Genomic DNA, 9,984 nt, shown 5'->3' with positions numbered 1-9,984 from the left:
TATATATATATAATATGTATTTTGGTGCTCAGTACTTTCAGTTGTGCTCATGACCCCATTCGGGGGTTTATTTTTGGAGGGGGGAAGGCAGGGCAATTGGCGTTAAGTGACTTGCCCAAGGTCACACAACTAGTAAGTGTGTCAAGTGTCTGAGGCCGAATTTGAACTCAGGTCCTTCTGACTTCAGGGCCACCTGGCCACCTCCATTTGGGGTTTTCTTGGTAAAGATACTGGAGTGCGTTGCCATCTCCTTCTATACACACACACATACACACAGTCATTAAGAAATAATATTTTACAAGAATTAACAATCCTTCAAAGCTTAATTAAATTATTAATTTAAGTATGAGAGTAACTAAAGGAGCATAAAAATATTTTTAAAATTGTTGTTGGCAATACTTAAGCACTAGAAAAAATGATGCTTTGAAAAAATTAGGTGTAACTAAATATTTTCTTTGTTTATTCCTGAAAGATTATCAATGAAGTTATGCATATCCCAGGAGAATTAAGAAAATAGGAAGTAACTAATTTTTACTGGATCATTTTTCAGTTCACTAGAGTAGTTGAATGGCTCTGTGATTCCATTGATAAAGGTATTCCTTTCACTGATGCAGACTGTAAGATATCTGGACCTCCTCATCTGGTCTGTGTCTTGTCCATTTCCTATCAAAAGTTCACCACACAGTATCCATCCCAAATAGTGATAATTTCCCTTGTTTTCTTTTGTCAACATGAGGATACCAGCGGAACAAGTGGGCTATCCTTTGGCTATCACTTATTGTCCATCTTCTTTTTCCTACTTATGTTTCTTGATGATGTCCTTTACTCTCCTCCTTTCTTTCTTTCTTTTTTTTTTTTTAAAGCAATCGGGGTTAAGTAACTTGCTCAAGGTTACACGGCCAGTTATTTCTGGGTGTGGTGCTGAGTATCTGAGCCCGGATTTGATCCAGGTCATCCCGACACTGGAGCTGGTGCTCTTACTCGCTGAGCCACCTGGCCACCCCTAAGCAATTGGGGTTAAGTAACTTGCTCAAGGTTACATGGCCAGGTGTTTCTGGGTGGGTGCTAAGTGTCTGAGCCCGGGATTCGATCTCCAGGTCTTCTCAACACTGGAGCCGGTGCTCTTACTTGCTGTGCTACCTGGCCGCCCCCACTCTCCTCCTTTCTAATTCCTTGCTTCAAATGTACTGCAGTCTGGACACATGAACCATGAACCTTTCTATTGACTTTTGTGTGATTCTCAATGTCAATTCTTTAGAGACTATGTTTTTCTATGATTTGAAACTATACACTCTCCCTGGAAGAATATTACTGTTTAAAACATATGAGCTTTTGTTTCATGAAGAAATTTTAGTTCATTCAAAGAACACTGTTATTTCCCTGAGGTATTTTAGATCATTCTTTTCCTATTTAGTTCTGTACCCAATTGATTGACCATTTGTAGCACCCATCCAAAATATTTGTATTGAGTTATATAAACCCATAGGCTGTCCATTTAACTGCATTTCATAATCTGAACAATCAACAGTCTTTATCAACTTGTTTTTTCCTGCATAGAGAGGTCAAACTCTTAAGAGTGAATTACATAATACAATAGTGGTTAAGGGTCAAATTAGTACATGTAGGGAGACAAAAAAAATCAAAGTATGCAAGGAAAATAGAGACATAGGTTTCAAGAGGGGTTCAGCAGAGGTGACCAATACTTCTAGAGTTTTTCTTCTCTTTGTCTTTCCTATGGGGATGCTTCTGGATGTCTGTGTGGGTCCAGAATCATGTTCTTGTGCCAGTGCCTAGATATACTGTGTGCCCCAATAAGGGGAAATGTGTTCCTAGTTCAGTCAGTAGGTATCTAGATGATCATACCAACTGAACTCACTTCTCTCATATCCCAAGGAAGAAATGTTCAGTATAAACAACAAGAAGGGAACTGCCACTAGCCTCATTTTATGCATGGAGGACCTAAAGCACAACTCAGGCATTTTCCCAAGGCTGCTCAGGTGTTGATTCGGGGAAGAACAAAGGCTGGGCTTCTCTTGTTTTCTAATTGAGTGTTCATTTCATTAAACTCTATTTGTATCTACTCCATGTTCCACAGTGTGGACACCCTCTAGCTAGACATATGGGACATAAATGAGGCTTTAGTCCTAGACTTGATATTTGGATCATATGCTGAGCTTTCAATACATTAAATACACTAGCTTTGTTAGGCAATGGGAAGTCATTTAGCTAATGGGCTCAGGGATCTTTAAAAAGAATCCCGATCTACCCATCACCTCAAGTAAAAGTTACTTCTTCCTCAGATTTTTCATATCATTGTTTGGATAGACCTCTCTTCTTTGTACTCATCTTACTTCATTTTATTTATGACATAGTTATTTCTTCACTTGCCCTTCCCTCCATTATACTGTAAAGTGCTTGAGAGCAGGGCCTGTTATGCACACACACACACACACACACACACACACACATGGGTGTGTGTGTATATGTGTGCATATGTATATATAGATTATATATTTATACACCTTCCCTTTGTAATTCTGGCAAAACACATACATGTGTATATGTGTGCACACACTAGACATGTATGTACATATACACATATGTATGCATGAAATATATATTTGTGTTGCCAGTATTATAAAGAGAAAGTGTTAAGTGTTTTATCTTTTGAGCATTACTAGAGACATAACAGTACTTCAAACATCTGGAATTTCATTCGTATGGTAAATCCTTACAGGGATCAGATTATATCTCCCCTATTCCTTAGCATGCTGTCTTTGATCTCTTTGATCTGGTCAAAAAGAAAAAAAAATGCCAGTGTGTTAATCTGTTGACAAAGATTGTTCAAATATAGCTAGACTTGCCTTTGTAGGTCATTGCTGGATCTTACTCAGAGCCTCTCTAGTTTGGTAAAACCTTCCAGAGATTTTGTACAACTAGTATGATCTCTGAAAACAGAGGGGTACATCTACACACCAACCAGTCCTTAGAGTGGGCCTTTCATGGGGGTGATCCTAGGTTCTTAAAATGCAAAAGGGAAAAGATGAGCTTCAGTTAGAGGACTGAGCATCTAGTCTGTCTATAGTGTTGACTAGTATCCCTTGTGAATAATAGAAGTTTTAGTATCTAAGATAATGATCTAAAGTAGTTTACCATTTTCTCAGGCTCAGATTTTCTTTATTATTGAAGGACACTACTTAGATATACATTTATACATGTATATACATATATACATATATATATATATAATACACACATATGTATATATCCACATGTTTGTATTGTGATATTGGGTGTGTACAGCTGTGAAGAATTCCCCTCTTTCTAACATATGCACACATACTAAATAAGGCAGTTATAATATATGCAAACACACAATGTTGTGTACTTAAATCCATCAAAGCCACAATAGAAGTTTGCAAAGTCGTTGTTAGTATTGTCCTGAACAAAAAGAGATTAACAAAAATACAAAATGTAGATAAACTCCATAGGGTCTTTTCCTAAGTAAGAGAGAGGCTTCATAGCCTCTCACAACTGAGAGAATATCAAAGTTAGTAAGAAATTCAGAGTTCATCTATTTCAAGCCCTGCCTGAATCATGAATGTCTTTGATAACATTCCTGCTAAGTGGTCATCCAGCCTTTTTTGTAATGACCTATGGTAAGAGGGAACAAATTAACTCCCAAGACAGTCTAATCAACTTTTAGATAGATTTAGCAGGAAGCTTTTCCTCACTTTATTATTTAAAAAAAAATTTTCATTGCTAAAACAAATACACAATAAGAAAAGCAAAAGAAACATTATGAACTTAAATACAATATAAGAAAAGACAAAGAGAAGATTCAGAATGTATAGCAGTATATTTCCATTTCAAGAAAGTCTATATAATAAATACTACGCTTTGTGTGGGAGCCAACCATCTCTTTCTTGTAAGTTTCCTTTTGTTCTCTGTTATGCACTTTTTACTTTGTTCTTTTTTCCTCCTTTCTTCCTCTCCCCCAGAAGGCTACAATTAAGCATGGATATATATACACAAATATACATATATAAACATATACTTTCCCTAACAAATTCTGCTTCTGATCTTTGTTTTTGTATTTGTATGCATCTCTTATTTCCTATTCTTCCTAGCTCTTCTACTTTACTGCTACCTTGCTCTCCTATTACTTAACCTACCCCCCTTCAAGGAACTCTCCTTTACTATCCCATTCCCATAAATCTAAACACACTTCTATACCCCACTTGGACCTATTCCCTCATCCTCCTCTCTAAAAATCCCTCCCTTATCTTCCTTCCCCCTGTCAAGCCTCTTGGCACTTTATTTCTTTCTTAATTTAGAAGACTTTTATATTCATCTGTCTGTCTGTCTGTCTATCTCTCTCTCTATCTATCTATACACACATATATGTATGTACATATGTATGTATGTGTGTATTCTTCCCTCTTGAACCCATTCCTTACGAAAGTAGGTTTCCAGAACTAAGAGCCTTCCTCCCCCATTTAATTCCTCTGTGTCTGTTCTTCCTCTCATACCTTATTTGTATAAGATAATTAATCTTTTTAGCTGTTCCTAAATGATTTTACTTTTTAGTCATATATTCAGACCTACCCCAATCTTTCTTATGAACTATCTAATTACTAATAACAATCTTAGGCATACATTTTACAGTTTACATACATAAAAGGTAAATAGTCTGTCCTTATTGAGTCCTTTGTAATTAGTCCTTGGTCTGTGCCTTATATTTCTTTTGGCTCTTGTATGTCAAATCTTCTATTAAGTTTAAAAAAATAATAAATTCCTGAAAGTCTAACAGTTTATTAAATGTCCACTTTTTTCATTCAGGATTATGCTTAGCTTATCTGGGTATAATATTTTTGGCCATAACCCCCGTTCTTTTGCTTTTTGATATATAGTGTTCCAAGGCCTACAGTCTTTTAGTGTTACTCATACTAGGTCTTGTGTGATTCTAATTGTGGCACCACCATGTTAAAATTGGTTTGTTTTTTTTGTGGTTGTTGCTCACAATATTTTATCCTTGAGCTGAAGGGTTCAGAATTTGACTATAATATTCCTGTGGTTTTTCCTCATGTTTTTTACCTCACTTTGATTTAAAATGACCGCCCTGAGACTATCTGACCCCACAATTCTTTTGGTACTTGGGCAGTTAATTATTATTCTCCCAATTACAAGGTTGACCCCTTTCAGTTCCCTGGTCATCATACCTTTCTACCCTCTTCCTGTTCCTTACACAAGACATTCCTCCTAATTCTGTTCACTCTTATTGGCTGAAAGCATGTTCTTGAAACTCTCTACATCCTCATTTTCATCTTGCCGATTACGTGGCTTTCTTCAGATCCCAGCAAATATCCCATCTTCTATGAAAAAAGTCTTTCCTGATTCTCCTTCATGGTAATGCCTTCTCTCTGTGATCTTCTCTAATCCATCATGCATATATCTTATTTGTATTTTATAATTGTTTGTATGTGTTATCCCCATGTGCAGTCTGTGAGAGTAGGGATAGTTTTTGCCTTTCTTTGCATCTCCAACACTTAGAAAAATGTCTGGCACACAGTAGGCACTTAATAAATTCTTGTTGACTTGATTCCCAGAGCTCATCGTCTACTGGGATCGAATGTTCTCAATTTGACACTTGCTTGTGGACCTTCAGTACATGGAATACCTAGCATCTGCAAAAGAACCACTGGCATAGGCAATACCTTCTAGCCACCTTGACCCCATAATCAAACTTAGCCCTAACTTCTCCAACCTTTACCATCTTCTGACTTGTCTTTTTCACTGTGCCCTCTGAAAACTTCCTCCACTATAAACAAACTCTTTTTTTTTTTAAAGCAATTGGGGTTAAATAACTTGCTCAAGGTTACACGGCCAGTTATTTCTGGGTGGGTGCTAAGTATCTGAGCCCAGATTTGATCCCCCAGGTCATCCTGACACTGGGGTTGGTGCTCTTACTCACTGTGCTACCTGGCCACCCCCACATAAACAAACTCTTAATACTACATCTCTCCCTCTCACATTCCTTCCATTTGTTGTTGTTCATTGAAACCTAGCTTTTTTCCCCCCTTCCTTGAAGATCAAGGCTTTTGCATCCACTTCAATTCTGGCTGCCTCTCTACTCACATATTCAGGGACAAGAAAAGAAAAAAAAAGATCTGGCATCCTCTTTGTTGACCATTACCACTTTTGCAACTTTCATTTTCCACCACCTTGACCAACAATTTGTCCTATAATATTCACTGTATTGTATTCAGATATTTATTAGTTTCTGTCTTCTCTTTTTCTTTCTTCCTTCCTTCCTTTGTTCCTTCCTTCCTTTGTTCCTTCCTTCCTTCCTTCCTTCCTTCCTTTCTTTCTTTCTTTCTTTCTTTCTTTCTTTCTTTCTTTCTTTCTTTCTTTCTTTCTTTCTTTCTTTCTTTCTTTCTTTCGGCAATTGAGGTTAAATGACTTGCCTAGGGTCACACAGCTAGTAAGTGTCATGTGTCTGAGGCTAGATTTTTACTTAGGTCCTCCTGATTCCAGAGCTGGTGCTCTAACCATTATACCACCTAGCTACCCCTCCATCTGTTTCCCACTGATCTCCAGGTCACTCTTCTTTCCTCCCAAAAGCCAGTACCTAGTTTACAGGATGCTTCTCCACAATTATCTTTACCCCATTCAAATGCCCTGGCCTCCCAGTTCATCTGCTCCTTAACAAGTCTACTCCAACTGTACACTGGAGGGGTCACACCTTAGATACCACACCCATATACATTCACACACATACACATATTCAACTGAATTGCCCCAGTTGCTGGAATTCCTAGTTGAAACTTTATTTTGGGGTTGGGGAAAAGGAGCCCCCCAGAGAATGAAAGGATGCATAAAAGGGAGGTTGAAGGCACAGAAAGGGGAAGAGAAAGGGAAAAAGAAAAGGGACAAAAACAGAGGGGAATAGGAAGGAGAAAGAGAAGGGAAAATGGACTGGTAAAAAGTAAAGATAAAGTCAAGACCTTGAGGTCACAGATGAAATTCTACCCCCACCCACACATACACACACCCCTTAATTTTATTCTTATATACCCCATTATTTTTGGGTCCCCATTTCTATCCGCAGGCTAAATGAAAGCTATTATATACCGCTTTTTCATATGCCAAATATGGGCTCATTTTCTATTAGGTGATTTAAAAAAAACCCTCCAAAAAAAAAGCCCAAAGGAAACAGATCTGAGCTCTTGAGAGATTTTTAATTTGTCTGAAGTATTTTCACAAAAGATGCTCTCAAAAGGATTACCCTTTCCAGTTCCTAATATGGATTTCATTTGAAAGTCAGTTGGCATGGGTACAGTCTGGGTCATGAGATTAGTAATTTTCTTTCTTATATTGAAGTGTGTGTGGAAGATCCTATCTTGAGGGTAACAGAAGGATCTTCACATTTACTTTAGGGTTTGCTTTCTGTTCCCTCGTAGGCTGTACTGTATAATGACTCCTATTAAGAGAATAAATAGGGGGTCATCTGGGTGGAATTTGCCTACTGCTTCGTTTACAGCTAAACCTATTCGCCTAATAGAATGAGAAGGTAGGACAGTACCAGTCAAAAGGGTAGGAATGAATTTAAGGAGAGGAGAAAGAAGGAAAAAGAAGGAAGAAAAAAAGGAATGAGAAATTAAGAATGAAAGTAGACCTTTAGGAAAAGAGTCTGTGGTTCCTCAATCTATAATAACCATAAAAAGGACTGAAGAACAAAGTTATCTTCCCAGAGAAAAGAAGAGAAGGAAATTGTGGGGGGCAATTGAGGAGCATATTATGCTTTCATGTTTGTGTATTGGAGAGTGAACAGATAATGGAAGGATCAGAGATGCTATCTAGTTTCTTTGCCACACCTTTGGTATCGAAACTCCCTCCACAGACATAAATCAACAACAAATTAGAAGTATATATTAACTTATAAGTAGATGGTTGAAAAAGCCACTGAAGCGATGCTAGGATAGAGTTAGAAGGAGAGTTAGAAATGTATCTGTACATATAGATCCTAGTTTATTCATATATATGTGTATGAACTTTTAGCAAAGATGTGATTAAACTATATCCTATTTTATCAGCCATTCAGACTGCTGTGCTCAAATCTGTAATGAACTGGAATCCGAGGACCTGGGTTCAAATCCTGTCTGAATTTAGGCAAGTTATTTAAATTCTCTGGGCCTTAATTTTATCATCTATAAAATGGATTAGATAAATTCCAAGGTTACTTTCACATCAGAATCTTATGAAACTCTAGGTAGATACCACAAGATGAAGATAATTAATTTTCTTTGCATCAAAGCTTACTTGCTTCCTGAAAAAAAAAAATGATGAAAAGAATGAAAATGAACAAGTTTGCCCAACTGAGGAAAAATGTTGAAATTTATGAAACTTGTCATTGGTTTTTTCCTCTCTTATAATGGAAAAGAGGAAGGGGTGTGGGGATGTGAGGGGAGGACAGGAGTTCCCTGACTCTCCTCCTGAGGAGTTTGCTTTATCCTTCTTCCTCACACTACCTCCCCAAAAAAAATCTGCTTGTAAATCTTTCATTTATACTAAGATGTGAATGACTGACAATGACATATTCCACTTCCAGATATATTTTCATTTTTAGTAGAGATAAATACCTGAAGGTGAAAAGATTGAGCCCCAGTGTTATAAGAGAAGGCCCCAATCATCTGGTGAGAAAAGAATTTAGGAGGAAGAGAAGCCTGGGGAGGACCACAAATTATTCTGCCCCAATCACCACTGCTCACCTGTTTTATGTATAGGCCAGTCAACACAGAGGTTGATAATCAACCCAAACATTTTTTGGGCCTGGGTTTGGCGCACTTGGCACATCCAAACCTCATCCCCATAAGAAGGAGAATTCATTGTCATTCTGGCCATGCAATCCAGCCCGATTTTCAGACCTTAGATCTGTGTGGGGGTCTTTTCCCTTGCTCCCTCCCTCCCTGCCCAGCCCTCTTAATACATCTGCTCTCTTGTGCTTAACTGTACAGGTGCTCCTTCTTTCACTCTGGTTATTGCTTTCTGCCTTCTTTTGCTCTCACAGGCTTAGCTTGAGTGCCAGCTGAACTTTCCTCTGCCACCAAACAGACCTTGTCAATGATCATTTCCGATTTTCTTTTCCATTCGGTGGCAGACAGACCCTAGGGCATCAGAATGTTCAGATCTGCCAAGGGCGAATGAACTAAAGCGAGCAGACTGCCTCTCTGAGCCAGTGACAAGAATATGAATGCGGAGCTCCCCAAGCTCTCACTCGCCCCTTTCATTGTTGGAGGCCTCTTTTCTTCTCCTTCTTGGAGGCTGTCGCTTGTACTATTCCGGTCTATTCTTCGGACCCTTCTTCCACCCTTGTCTCGCCCCTTCTGCATCATGGTGCCAATTCTTGTTGCTGGGGTAGCCAGCTGGTGGCAAGGATGAAGGACTTCACCAAAATTAGCTACTCCGAGGAACTGATAGATGACAGACATTTTTCCAAGTCCACCTTGCTACATCAGACATATATGAGACTTACACCACTGTTTCCCTGTTAGAGAACTCTGAGATCATGCATCATGTAATTGCAGATTTAGAGGTGGAAGGGATCCTAATGACCAAGTAGAAACAACCACTTCTTTCTGTAGAAGAGGAAACTCAGGGCTAGAGATGTGAAGTAACCTTCCCAAGGTCACACAGGTAGAAAGCAGAGATAGAATTTGAGCCTACTTGAATCTAAAATCAGTCATTTTTCTATTTTTCGAGGGTTTTATAAGTACCTGCCTTTGGTCGAATGACCTGGCTTAGCATCAGACTACTGCTTACATCTCTATCCCCATCCCCCAATGGTACCATTTGTCTTCTTTTCTAACATCATGTCAATAGAGTAAAAATCACACCAAATGATTCTCAATTAGAAAATGATTCAAGAAAAATCTCTTCTTAAAGCAGGAGACTCAAAGTTTTGGAAGCAAAAATCAGAAAGAA

Source organism: Petaurus breviceps, unplaced genomic scaffold, assembly GCF_028583685.1.
Source record: "Petaurus breviceps papuanus isolate PSGF00001 unplaced genomic scaffold, PetGlider_PUasm1.0 174, whole genome shotgun sequence".
Taxonomy (NCBI): domain Eukaryota; kingdom Metazoa; phylum Chordata; class Mammalia; order Diprotodontia; family Petauridae; genus Petaurus; species Petaurus breviceps.
This window is presented reverse-complemented; position numbering follows the sequence as displayed.